The 14,236-nt window shown below is 38.2% G+C and overlaps 1 protein-coding gene across 2 annotated transcripts in view; it reads right to left on the bottom strand.

Moving 5' to 3' along the window:
• dnmbp (dynamin binding protein) overlaps positions 1 to 11,244 on the bottom strand; it is a 41,479-nt gene extending 30,235 nt beyond the window's left edge. For both annotated transcript variants that reach the window (XM_067487784.1, XM_067487785.1), the window contains exon 1: positions 10,899 to 11,244. The gene's annotated coding sequence lies outside the window, so the exon portion shown is untranslated. The remainder of the gene's footprint in view (positions 1 to 10,898) is intronic.
• Between the last annotated feature and the right edge of the window lie 2,992 nt (positions 11,245 to 14,236).

The raw sequence follows: 14,236 nt of genomic DNA, 5'->3' as shown, positions 1-14,236 counted from the left end.
GAGAAAACAGCAGGCAACAAGCACCGGCAGTCTGTCTTTATTTATGCTGTGGACAAATCACTGTTGCAGAGCTGAATTTATTTCATTCATGCTTGATATTACAAGACAACACACATGCACACTGTATGTCTAATGTAAGAACAACAAAAGTACCAAGTCGGTCCACGTTTTGTTAGTTACATAACTAAAACTAATACTTAAAATATCAGAAATATCCATCTTTAATTTGAGAACAAAATGTGCTGGCATCTTAAAGGGCAACACCAATTTGCACTTAGTTTAGGGTGTAAATGTACATTAATGCTTTTAAACTTCTCTCTGACTTCCCTGTATTACAGTATTTTTTTGCAACTACCTGCAACTACTAGACATCTCCCAGAGGACTTTTTCATCATTAGGAGTTCAGATGATGTCATCTAGGGGAGCTGTGGAAAAGCAGGTTGATCATGATTACAACCTCAATAGCGTGAGCAATGAGATTGACAAAATCTAAACTGAAGATTTCCCCATGTGATGTCATCAGGAAGTATTTTCCAGCTCGAGGCAGAGAGATATTCATATATAGGGAAGTCAGACGGGAAGTTTAATAGTGTTTATGTACATGTACTATTCAAACTAGAACCAAAAGAAGCAAGTTCAAAGTCATTGACGGTGTCCTTTAAAGACACTGAAACACAGTTTTAACTTTACTATTTATTTAGAAACACTACATTTCTACTGTATGATCAGGATTGTGTGCATATGATTTGATCAGTTATGACTGATCTTTGAATGATCTGACTCAAAAAGCAAACAGGCCAAATAAATGTTTTTTTATCGGTACAAATCTGTATCCAAAGAAAAACAAACCAAAAAATTAAGTAAAGTAATGTAAAGCTATCCAGAAAATAGTGCGTTCATGTAGAACCACGAAGATTAGGATGTCTCATAGCGTTAATACTGTTTCTCTAAGCAGGCTGAGGAACTTGAAGGATTATTCTGTTCAAACAATATAACAGCCTCATGCCAGACACCATGGTGAATTAAACATGCCCTGACATGCAAACAGAGGGACACATATCACCCATCTTAGAGGAACTGTTTCCAGGAGTCTGTGAATTATAATAATCTACGCAGCAACTCACAGCCTGACCTGGTGTATCTGAGCGAATGAGCACTGTAAACAGATACACGTTTCAGAAGATGAGGGCTTAGATAGAATTGAAATGTGAAATGTGTCTGTGTCTCTTAGTTTGGTAGGTTAGAAGTTAATAAAGATAACTTATCTCCCTCCTAGAGCATGAGAATAGCTCTGAAAGACACAGAGAGAACATGATATCCTTTATGATCACAAAACCTTTTTTTTTGGTCCTTTCCACTCATCCTGTGAGCTCAGGGTCGCCACAGTGGATCATTTGTTCGCATGTTGATTTGGCACAATTTTTACCGCCGGAGGCCCTTCCTCATGCAACCCTCCCCAATTTCTTACAGGCTTGGGACCGGCACTGCACAGCTGGGGATGGGGATGGGGATGGGGATAGGCTGTTGGGGGTTCAGGGTCTTGCTCAGAGACACTTCAACATGTGGTCGGGAAGAGCGGGGCGTGAGGAGCGGTCGGTAGGGGACCAGTCTACCAACTAAGCCACTGCCGCCACACTTTATCATTACAAAACACAAAACATAGGACACTAAAAGAACTAAACTTTTAAGTATTTTTTTCTATTTGTGTGAGATTAGACAAATAATGATATAATTTTAATATCTTATACACAGAGAGAGGGTTTATTAAAAAAACACTGCACCATGAAGTATGAAAGAAATCCAAAGACACATTTACAGCACCAACTGCAAACCTCAAGTGAAACCATTTACCCAGAAGTCTTCGGCATTTTAAAAATACTGCTTCTAAACAAATACGGGCCACTTCCACGTTTTGTTGCTCACAGATATGAAAGTGTCCTAACTGATTTTTTTAGATGCCACCATGGCAATTAATTAAAAATCAATCTCAAACCAACCTAAAACTAAAACAAATGCACTTTTGACAATTCAAGAAAAATTGTTTAAAGCTTGCATCTTTCAATTAGCATCTTCTGATTCTTGTCCAGCTAACAAGCAATACCTACAAAACCTGCTGTCCACCCAACAAAAACTGACTCTTTGCCAGGACCTGCAAAGAGTCACTGAACTACTGCAGCTTTCTTAAAGATAACCCTCGGCTCCTTATCCAGCCAGACAAGCCTCTTAGTGTTATTTATGGATGTGTCAGTGTGTCAGTGACTTTTGCACTCTGCTTCACTAAATGATAACACAAGCTGCATGCTGCCAATGCTGTTCTTTTCAGTGTTCCTGTGGGACGACACAATGTTGGTTTGATTACAATTTGTCACAGTTGACGAGTAAATATAAGTGTATAGATTTTACAAGTTCAACAATGAGTTAAGTTATTGTACATTGCTGCCTATAAAGGTTGAATAAAATATTTTTTACCTGTGACAATTTGATTTATTCTTGATAAAGTTTATATCTTCTCAAAATATTATTGATCAATCTCTTCTAAACACATAAGAATGAAAATTAAAGCAAAATTATTCTTTGCAAAAAAGGAGGAATGTCTGAAAACAAAATTATTCCAACTATATGGGCAACAGTGTAGTTCATTGACAACTGAATTACATTGTTGTTTTTACTTATGCAGATTTTGAAATAGATGGAAAATTAATTTGGAAGTGTTATATTAGGAACAACATGTTGTTTGAAAGTGAGTCTCCCAGGTAATGACAGGCTTAGGTTTTTGGCATTGACTTTCAAGTTCAAATGGGCACTGACAAAATCAAAGTCACAACAATTTGACGTGACATTTTGCACAGACCAAATTTTACAACAAACACTCGAGTGACCCTCAGGTTGAATGGTGGCCTCTTATCTTCTCATCTTATCATCAGAGCTAAATACCAATGCGTATACCTCTAAAACGAATGAAGAGTCTCAGCATGGGCTTTGCCTTTAGTGCTATTAGGAAATGTTCTCATGATACAATACTAACACAGTAAACAAGATAAACACTGCACGACTGCTATGACTGTCAGCATGTTAGCTTGGCATTTAGCTCCAAAAACCACAGAGCTGATACTGGTATGACAGTTGTAGATTCTGTCATTTATCAAATACTAACCATTAGATTTTTTACAGCCATATTTGATGAAACACATAAAAAGTATTCAGCTGCAATGCTGCCTTTAGAACCTTAAAAAACCCAATATTGGGCTTCCACGTGACATAATATGACAGAACTCCTTGAATGTATCTATTTTACAATGAGGCCCAACCATCCGTCAAAGAAGTTTTGGCTTATTTATTTTAGTATAAGAATAGTTCTCTCAATTTTTATGTAAGTAGTTATAGTTGATTCAAAAATTTGTTTGCCAATATCCCGTTTCAGTTGCACAAACTAAATAACACAGCAGCAAGTATTAATTATTTTTGTAAGTAAGAAAACAGCATTTCAATGACTCATCCTGTTTTGTTTTTTTTGGTAAAACCATATTTTGCATGCTTGAGTGAGTCAGTGCCTCAGTGTGACTCATAGCAGCTTCGACTGAAGAGCATCTTGTTTGGATTTGGGGGAGAAAAAAAGAACAGGCTCGTGTTGCGGGTTGCCGACATGTCTGGAGGAGGCGTTTCCTTCAAGCAGAACAATGTTGATATCTAACAAGTCATTTTGAATTGATTAGTGAAACTGACAACTAAGTGCTAAATTCTTACCCACCACAGCCAAACAAGACCTGGAAAAGTAGAAAGGGTAATGAAAGTAGTTTATACTAACACTTATAAACAGGTTTGTCTTATTTGTGGTAGCTGAGGTCTTGATAAGCAGTGTGATTCTGATAAAGAATCCAAAAACAAGCTCCTCATAAGTAAAACAAGATACAATACTTTATTACACAATTGTTTCATTTTGATAAATTGTTTTAATTATTTCAGTCATTTTAAAACCAGGTTCTAGATGCAGAATATTAGGTAAACCGTCACTTTAACAACACTAATGACTGGATACAAGCAAGTGGGTACTGACTTTTTTTGAGGCAATGGGAGAGTTGTGTACCACATGGCAAGCAAGTAACAGGGTTACGATAGACAGCTAAGTCAACAGCTGGCAAACAACCACACACACACACACACACACACACACACCCACACCCACACCCACACACTTTACAGCTGTGAGACAGTGAGAGACAAAGCACCAACTGTTAGAGCTGAGATATGGTCCAAGAACCATAGCCTTTAATAAACTATTTATATGGGCTTGTGTATTTGTGTGTTCCCAACACAGCTGATCAGCTTAGGATGCATTTTTTATAAAATCCACTGAAGCAAGTGTGTTTTACAGTAGTAAACTTACACAGCAATTGTATTAAAATTCAAACATTTTTAAACAAGTAAAGCTGCCGTCTCTATGTCAAAAGGTTTACACCAAATTACTGACTCCATACCTAAAATGATGAGTTTATTTCCAAAATTAACTTATAGTTTCATCTTTGTTGTAGTTGTGTTTTCATCTTTATTTGAAGTTCTATCGTCTGGATTATTTTCTCTGTTTCACATTTTAGTACTTATATAAACTTATATTTATACATTTTACTTATTTAATTATTTTTTATCAATTAGTCACTCAAATAAATAGTCTTAATATATACTTATTAAAAATTCCTTATTTAAATCATTAGTTTTAAACCAAAATAGTCAAAAATTCCCTCACTGCATCTTGACTGTGGCGATTTCTTGCTTCTGGTTTTGCATTATATGACAGGAAACTGGACTGCAGGTTGACAAAACAAGGAGGTTAAAAATGGTGTGCAGGCCTCTAGAAAACATCTACTTTAGTGAGTGACAAACATGATGACAATAATAAAAATAAGTTAATCATGGTCCTACTGATCCAAACTGTACGTGATTTTCAATATAAAGAGATTTACTATGAACACTTATAACATAACCTGTACTAACCGGTTCATATCCACCTTTGCTTTGAGGCATCTCAACCTTTCCTGTCTATACAGGTACAATAGCAGGGTGTGTGCTGAAACTGTGTATTACTGGGAGTACAGAGTGGAGGAAGTGGGATCTGTTGACTGCCTGCTTTCAATGAACAGAGTGATCTGATGCCAACAATTACTCCTGATTATCTGTCTGTCTGGCACGACCAGACTTGCACCGTTGCGCGAACCATGTGACATTCATCCTATTCAGATACAGTGAAGCGGCAGACTGGCGCGTGGCTGTGCGTGGGTGGCAACACACAGTCACACAGACTGGCCGAATCCTCTGGAGTGGGCTCGATGGCAGCTGATGCCTTTTGACACTGATTGTTTGCTGTTCAGCAGTGTAGTCCTGCCATCCAGAATGCTGAGCCCCCAGTAAAGCATTCACCTTAAAACAACATCACCACAGCAGCTGGGAGGCCAGCAGACGGTTCTGGATATTAAGACCTGTGGGACATTTGTTGCTTTCCTTTTGACCCTATAGTCTTTCAGCACATGTGAAGGGGGACGAGGAGGGGGGAAAAGAGAAGGCTCTGTATGGCCGACAGTTGTCAACACAAGTCATGTGGTTTTCTAACCATGTGGTTAAAGAGTCGCCCACCGACTCCCTGTTACAAAATGACATAACAAACAGAAGTAATAAATAAACTAGTGGTTACAATATTTATGATCAGAACCAACATCAAACCACATTCTATGTGACTCATATGTATACACGCAAAAAGCAAAGGAAATACTCATTTGTATTAACATCGGTTATTGTTTTAATAGTTCATGTCACATATTGAAATTGCTTTTGTTGTCAACAAACAGCCCAAACACATTTAGCTTTAGTATTTAGTATTTTAGTATTTGAACACGGTCTTCATTGGTAAACTGTTTATCAAAATGGCTGCAAATTATATTTCAGTCAACAAACTAATTGTTAATGAATTATTTTCACTCTAATTTACATATCATGTAATGTTCTGTGTTTAAAAGAAACGTTTTGCTGTTCATCTGATGCTGTACCAATCCAATAAACTCTAAAACATTAAGATACAGTATGCTAACATGCTGTGCTCTAATGCCATGTAACAAGGAAAGTGCAGACCAGTGAGGAAAGCAGTCTGGCTTTAAGGCACATTTCAAGAAGATGAAGCAGCACTACGTGGCCTCAGCCAGCTTGGATACATAAAGAACACATCTGGCAGACTGAGTCAAACGCCGAAAGATGCCAAACTCCGTTGAAATATTTTGGCAAAGCCACCTCTTCCACTTAAACATGTGAACAGTAATCGCTTACGGAGGATCAGCGGAAAAAGTGCACAGACAATCTGTTTTGTACACTAACATGCAAACTCTGCACTTCAGTACAAAGTAGTGGCAACAATACTGTTTTGCAAGAACACCCGCCATCAATTTAAATCATTCACATGAATAATAGCATTATAGCAATTGATAATAATAGACTTGTGACTTATGCTATGACAGATTGGGCTCACCTATGTTTTCAGTTTTAAATATTGTGAATTATATACAATTAACCTGAACATTTCTTTAATACAGGTCTGACTTTACATCTGTGCTGCTTACCTTACTAAATTCCAACTTTGCAGATGCTTGAAATAAAACCCAGTATGAGACATCTCTTTCTTTTGTGCCCAGGTGAAATATATGGCCCTAAAACCAATCCTTGCTTAGCAAAGAATGACTGTGATGGAAAGCGGCTATTATGTCCTTTTTGGGCTGACAATTCACTGAGTCAGGACAGGACAAGCCCATCTAGCCCCGAGTCATCTTTCTCATCTCTCTACTTCTGCCAGTGTTTTGCTGCTTATTATCCCCTCTGGCCAAAAAAACCTAAATAAAGGTTACATGCTTTTCTGTTGATGTGAAATCTGGATTTCAAAAGTACGTTGTGGCTTATGAATAGTTCAAAAAATGCTGTTAATGAAGAATAAATGTTCATAATCTTTAAACATTTGTTCCAAGAGACAAAGTTACAAAAACATTATAATAATTGCTTGTGCATGTAGGGGAAAACCATGGGTGGGATCTTGAACTGACTGGACACAGTTTTTGAGTCATCCATTGATCTAACTGCCCCAAATTCACTTTGCTTTCCAGCATCTCACAGTCTTGGCGAGTAGACAAACATAGCTCAAGGAAAAGTAATTTTTAGACTCCATTTCATTGCGACCAATTCCTTTCTATCATTCGCTTTGCTCCCATGTGTTTCTTCATTCCTGCACATGGTGAACATCAACGGTTTGTATGACACACACAAGTATACACATTCACTGGGCAAAATGGCTCTCTTGCATAAACATTTCCACAGTGAGGAGGAGAGCTCAGATGTCTGAGCTCAGAGGGCCGAGGCTGTGTTGTCACGGATACATGGATCTGTTTGGACGGCAGAGGGTTTTCCCAGAGAGGACCCCAGAGCTGCCTGAGGATATGCCACACCCGTAAAACAGTGCTGAGCCCTAATAGTTTGCATATGGCCTGTTGCACAACTTATCTTTAACCTTGGAGTCACATGACATGTCTACAGAAACATGATCAATTCAAGGGGAGTGGATATGCGTGCTCTTTTTGGAAAAATCCACCCAAATGAAAAATTACGTCTGTTAGATCTTCTACGCAAACCTTCTGACAACTCAGGGTGAACTGAGGACACTTAAAAGATTTTAACAAAAAGTTAGCACTCGCTGTTGAGTTTTCCTAACTGGATTTGATAGCAATGCTCGCATGTGTCCGAATAAAATTATTGGGGAAATGCTTTGTTGGAATGTTCTGGAAAAAGCCAGGCAGAGGACTTTAATACCAGGTCCAGAGGAATTTAACAAAGCTGCCCAAACTACTGCATTGACAGTTTCATCAATCCTTAAAATGGGCACAGAAAAAAATTAGATGGATTGCTATTTTAAAACTAAAGGAAGATGATTAAATAAAGTGGTGCATAAAACAAACCCCTTAACCCACCCACCTTATGTCTTTGGGACATAAGGTGGGTGGAATCTAAGGTCAGGCTGGAGCATCAATGTAATTAACTGTACTAATAGGGAGTCAATGTTACACACAAAAGTGACAGGAGTTGTGGAAAGAATGAAAATAAAGGCTGTTGCTGTGGAGAACTACTGAGGAAGGAGTTTCAGACACTGTTCCTGACCTGACATGATATTTGAAGCACCCTGACTTTTTCAAGGACCTTACTTAGACTGTTTATTTAACCCACAGCCCTTTTTCAATTCATGTCAATATCAGTCGAAAATAGTTTGTGCCACTGCGATGTATAATTTGCGATTATAAATCCAAGAGTCAACCATGTAGATTGCTGAGTCATGCTGGAGCAATCTCTGGAGCTATTCTGTTTTACCCATAAACACATGTAGCCTCCCCGCCTCCATGTTTTCTCTAATTTAACAAGATAAAGCAAAGCTGCATGTTTCTCCATTGTTTCTGAAAAATACCCTACATCATACACTTTTCATCAATAACACAGGAGCCAAAAGAAAAAGTTAATGTGTCAGAGGATGACATCATCTTAATCACCATTACCAGACCGCCCATGTGGAAGGCAACTTTCTTCTAACAATGCCTCACACCTTTTTTCCTGTAACATCTGCTTATATTAGCATTAAAGACATCCTTCCTCTTTCACATCTACTTAAATATAGAATTAATTATCCTGCCTATTCAGCCAACATAACGCTGCTCTGCAACCAAAGAATGTAAGGAATGTTGTCATTTATTACATGAGTCATGCCTTCACATTATATAATAGGATGAAAAATGCAAGTGCGCTGTTATGCATGTACAGTTATTTTTTATTATTGCTATTTTGCTCTACTTGACATTCACATCTGCAGCTGTAGTTTGCCGTTGGCTGGTAATAATATTTTTATCTCTAATATGATAATCTAGGTTGTTGTGCAACAAACACATAACATTATTCACTGAAATTATGAGGGCAACTACCATACTGCATGGTGTTTGTGTTACATGCAAACTGACACAAACATCTCAGGTTACATTACCTCTAAGTGCTGATATAGGACTCAGGTACCAGTGCTCCATAATTCAGTGAATGGGGTATTTATCAAAATCCTGGGAAGGCATAAAACACAAAAGCAGGACAACTCAAGACAAAAATGCGAATGCTCTGATAATAGTTAAAGAAGCAGTCCAAATAGTTTCTTTGCTAAGTTTTTTTGCCAAGTTTGACTCAAATCAAGGAAAAAATATCACAGTCCAGTTACAAAAGAAAGAACAAGCCCTTTTGATTTTCAATTAGAGATCAGTAACTGGAAACCTGCAGGCAAAACAGCATACAAAAGCCCCGAAAATGAAATGTCTTTGCAATTTTTTTCTACTGGATCTGACATGGTACAAGTGCCAAACTAAAACAACACACTCATTTCCTTTGTTTATGGATGTGCACGTGGAGCAGAACGCAGTAACAAGCATGGTGCATGATGATAAACGTGTGTTTTAAGCTGCATCTCCAGGTTAAACTGTCATTAGCCTTTGTCCTACATGTAGATTTTTAGTAAAACTGAAGCTTGTGATGACTTAATCTGTGTGTGCAGTACATGGTTTGTTGTGAAAATCACACACACACATATACACACACAGGCATTCCATGTCACAAAATGAGAGAGTGGGGAGATAAATGCGGAGATCATGGATGAATTTGTCATGTTGGTGTCACTTTTGCTCTTTGCTCAGTTTAAGAATCAAACTGGACATAAGGAATTTCTGACTCTTTGTGTCACAGTCAATTTCATAACTACAAGTAAAATTTATATGAACACTAGTTTAGCCCATACAGACCCGTATAATGATGTACTACAATGTTGAATATACAGAAGCTGTGGAGATGTCTACTGAGAGTAGCTGTACCATTGTTTTCATGGCAACTTGGGTGTCTTAGGCAATTGTGGACCAAGACACAAATCACTTAGCATGACTATTTTTAGATCATAGCATGTGTGATAAAGTATATTGATCGGTATTTCATTTCCCAAACATACCTACTTAGGTTCATTTTATCATCTGACATTCCAGATAATGCACTGACTAAGTGCATCACTGACCAGATAATGCACTGACTCTTAAATGTAATACCACCAACAATGAATGCAACTAATTTGTTTGTGTTTATTTGTAATCTGAGATTACTGACCGAGTCAGAATTCTAAATCTGAAAAACTCAGAACTAAAATTTGTTTTTATAGTGTTCGTAATCTTATTTCATAGCATGAAAAAGGTCTAATCATGAAAATGAATGGAACGGAATAGATGAACTGGACAAAGCACCCGAAACTCAGTGGCCCAGGCAGAACAGAACTACATAGAACACAATAAACTAGGATGGAACAAAACACGCTAGGAAGATTGAATTGAACAGATTAAATAAGCACAGAAAAGCTCACATCCACACCAGGACCACCACAGTTTAGAGCATGTGTGCGTCAAGACTATCCCCTCAGCTCAGTGTGTCTGTGACGGTGGAACAACTGACAGCTACGGACACAGGTGACACACAGTCAGACAGCAGGGGGATTATTTGGTCTGCAGCACTTGTGTCCACTGCCATCACCCATTCAGCTCACGTCAGTAGTCAGTATTCACAAGGAAGCTGGCTGCACTGAACGGAGTGTGCTGGACGGATCATGTCCAAAGTAAGCCCACAGCACCTGTCCCCACATGGTTATTACACCGCGCAGCCTCTCAGACATGTCTAATGGAGATAAATGAGCGGTTATTACCCTGAAATGGAGAGTGGAGACTACACACTCTCTGCGCACACATCTTCCAGCCTTGGGTGTCAAAGTTCGTCTGACCCTGAACATGAAGTCAAACTGTAAAGTCGCTGCTATTTCTTACCTGTAAAGAGATCGGGCGTCCTGAAGAAAGTACGGGATCGGGACGTTAGACCCAGTCAGACAACTTCAGCCTGCTGATGCGCTGGCGACGCTGTTCGTGTGCGGCAACACGTCGCTCCGCTTTGGCGCTGCGCACACGTTCACCCCGTTATTCGTGGGAGAGTCTGTTGTATTTCAGCTTGGAGTTTCAAGGTAGCATGTTGACAGCGCACACTGTGGTCCTGCCTCAGCTGTGGTCACATCAGCAGCAGCAGCAGATCACTTGCTCCGTGTCTCTCCATGCCTGCGCACAACAACGCCGCCCACTTTTTCCACGGAGACCCGGGGTTGACTCGGCTGGTGCCTGACTAGAAAAAAATGAAAGAAGGTCTAAAAGTGTCCGGAACAGAGTGTTCTTATTACAACTTCCTTTTAAATGTACAGAATGAGAACGTGCAAGTCGTATAAATATGTAAATGCATTTTTTTTCCCCCAGCACGGACGTGTACAGTTACTGTCATGCGCCCAATAACACGTACAGGAGGTGGTACGTAACTAAGTACATTTACTCAAGTACTCTGTTTGACTACAGTTTTGAACAATTAAATGAGATTTAAGTAGATTTTTTTTACAACTTAAAACAGTAATTCTTCTTTTACTTTTACTTGAGTCTTGAGATTGTGTACTTTTACCACTTGTGGGATCTACAAAGTAACATTAAACTACTGTGCACATGTGGGCTTACTTATTTGTATTATTTTAGAAGTAGACATTGTACTTATTTATAATATTTTGTCCAGTACAGTTTTCCCACACCACTCATACACTACCATTAGAATATTTTGGTCTGTGGTTTTAGGTATTTTATTGTACTACATCATTAATACAGTTTTAACATCCACAATTTTATGGGACTATATTAGATATAATTTTATGAAGCTACTTGGGTTATGACTGGTTACTGAAGTAGGTATTACAAATGATAATCTGTTCATTTGTCAGTACAGTATTCATTACTCACCCAGGTCAGAATATTTTTCCATTATTTAGCAGCTTCAGTAATAATGTCACCCTTTGACATCCATGTGAGGCTCATGAGCTCTGCTTTTCTGAGTAAACCTCCACATGAACATTTCCTTCATTCTGTCCATTCCACCCACAACAAATACTGTTTACTGCAGTTTGAGGAAGTAACACTCATACTGTCTTTTTTTAAATTTAGTGCCTCAACACGTCTTTTCACTGAATTAAATCATTTTCTGATAAGTTTTCATTTGTTCACACACAACTTTTAATTAGCTCTGGTTGGAGTTGTGTTTGATGCAGATGAAGGTCTCGACATGACAACAAGTTATAGGTAACAGAAGTAGCAGTAGTTAACATGATGTAGAGAAGTTAAAGTTCTCTGCGACAAAACGTGGCAGAAGGGTGTGAGCAGCACTATAGTTTGTGGCTTTCCGCTCAAACTGTGACTCCTCTATTTAGATTCATTAAGACAGAAACGTTTTGTGTCTGAGTGAGAAAATCATAGATGTTGTAGGACAGATTATATGCCTGGTGATTCTCTTCCCAGCTCTGATTGTTGCGTGTTGTGGTAAAAAACACTGAACCCAATTTTTGCTGTGTCTGCAGTAATGACAGCTTCCTCTATGGCATCTTATGTTCAGAACAATTGCAGGAAACTGAGTTGTTGTTGCCTTTAAATGTTGGGAAGGAAAAGGAAGAGATACAGGAAAAGGTCACAGAAAAGTACATGAAAACAGCGTCACTCAAATACAAACAATCTGTGTTATTAATACAGAATTTAATGCACCAAAAATAGAGGGGATCTCCAAGTATTGATTTGATGTATCATTATGCCCAACGGTTCTCTGTCGTACACTATGGATGTTATAACACCATTCAATGGAAATTAGGTACCTGCTCCACATACTAGCAGGGTCCGAAGGTCATAATTGCATGATTTCATGCTGTGCTGTGTTTGGTTTTGGTAAAAGAAACTAGATTGTTACAGAAATTGATTTGGGTTAAACCACACAAACAACACTGACTGATGGGAAATGATGTGCCTTCTGATTTGTCACCCAATGTATCTTTGATGACATTTTAAAGAGCATGTGTGTGAGTATGCGTGTAAGCATATCTATAGCATACAAGCATGTGCTTGAGTGTAAGTATATTTGAAGTGTACATATAGAAAGTACCAATATTACCATATGTTTTGTTTTGAGTCTAGCAGACTAGCTGAAAATAAATGTTTTTAACTAACAAATGTAATACTGTATGTGCAATTACAGTATATTTATTTGTATTTCAAATTTAATGTGGAGACAAAATTTGCTTTTTATTTTTAATATTATACTTATAATTTTTATTATCACTTTCTAATGAAAACAATGGCCCCAAGAAATATCAACTTTTCTTGAACAGTTATAGAGTTTTCTCTCAGTTTTATCAGTGCTCATTCTGTCTTAAAACTCCTCCATACACTCTGAGTCAATAATTTTGGGAGATGTCAGGCATTGTGGGACCCTGGTGGGCTTCATTGACGCCACATTTGGCCAACAATGTGTGTGCATGAAAGCCCTCTCACTCACACACACACACACACACACACACACACACACACACACACACACACACACACACACACACACACACACACACTACAGCCGAGAACACTCCAGATCAGTGCCACTGTATGAAATGCAGGCTTTGTCTTCTCTCACAGTGGCCACTTTCATTCAAGGGCAGTATGTGGGTCTGTTGTTGTCTTTCAATATTTTTTGCCAGTTGATCATCACTATAATGCTCTGTGGGCACAGAATACATTGGCTTTTGTACAAGCATCCTTTTGTGCTTCCTCTGAGAAACAACTGTGTTGGAGTAGGCAAAAAATGAACGTGATTGTAGGCAGTTATTGCAGTTACTGGACTCATATATGGACCGATGTCAGTAACTGAATGACTTGTTATGACACAGTTTGGCTGGATTTTTCATGACTAATGTCAAATGTCAAATATCATAAGGCTGATTTTGATTAATTGTTTGTCTGTTTGGTAAAAGAATTATACCAAAAGTAAAAAATACAAAAATACACCTTTATGCAATTTTATTTTGGCATTTTTGAGACTTTTCTCTGCTATTATCATTAGTGGGCACAACAATATTCTTAATATTGATAATGACTTCTCTTACCCTTACACTCATTGCTATTGGTTATATTAAAAACCACCATAATTGATAATATGCATGAAATTTTACTCCCAAACTGATATATGTTTTGAGGGATAAAAGATTGCTGAAGCTGAAGATTGCACAAAACAAGTAAAAATATTTCAAACAGCACAATTTACAAAT

The sequence above is a fragment of the Channa argus genome, chromosome 20 (assembly GCF_033026475.1).
Source record: "Channa argus isolate prfri chromosome 20, Channa argus male v1.0, whole genome shotgun sequence".
Taxonomy (NCBI): domain Eukaryota; kingdom Metazoa; phylum Chordata; class Actinopteri; order Anabantiformes; family Channidae; genus Channa; species Channa argus.
The sequence above is the reverse complement of the archived record's forward strand: the minus strand, read 5'-3'. Positions and strand labels throughout refer to the sequence as shown.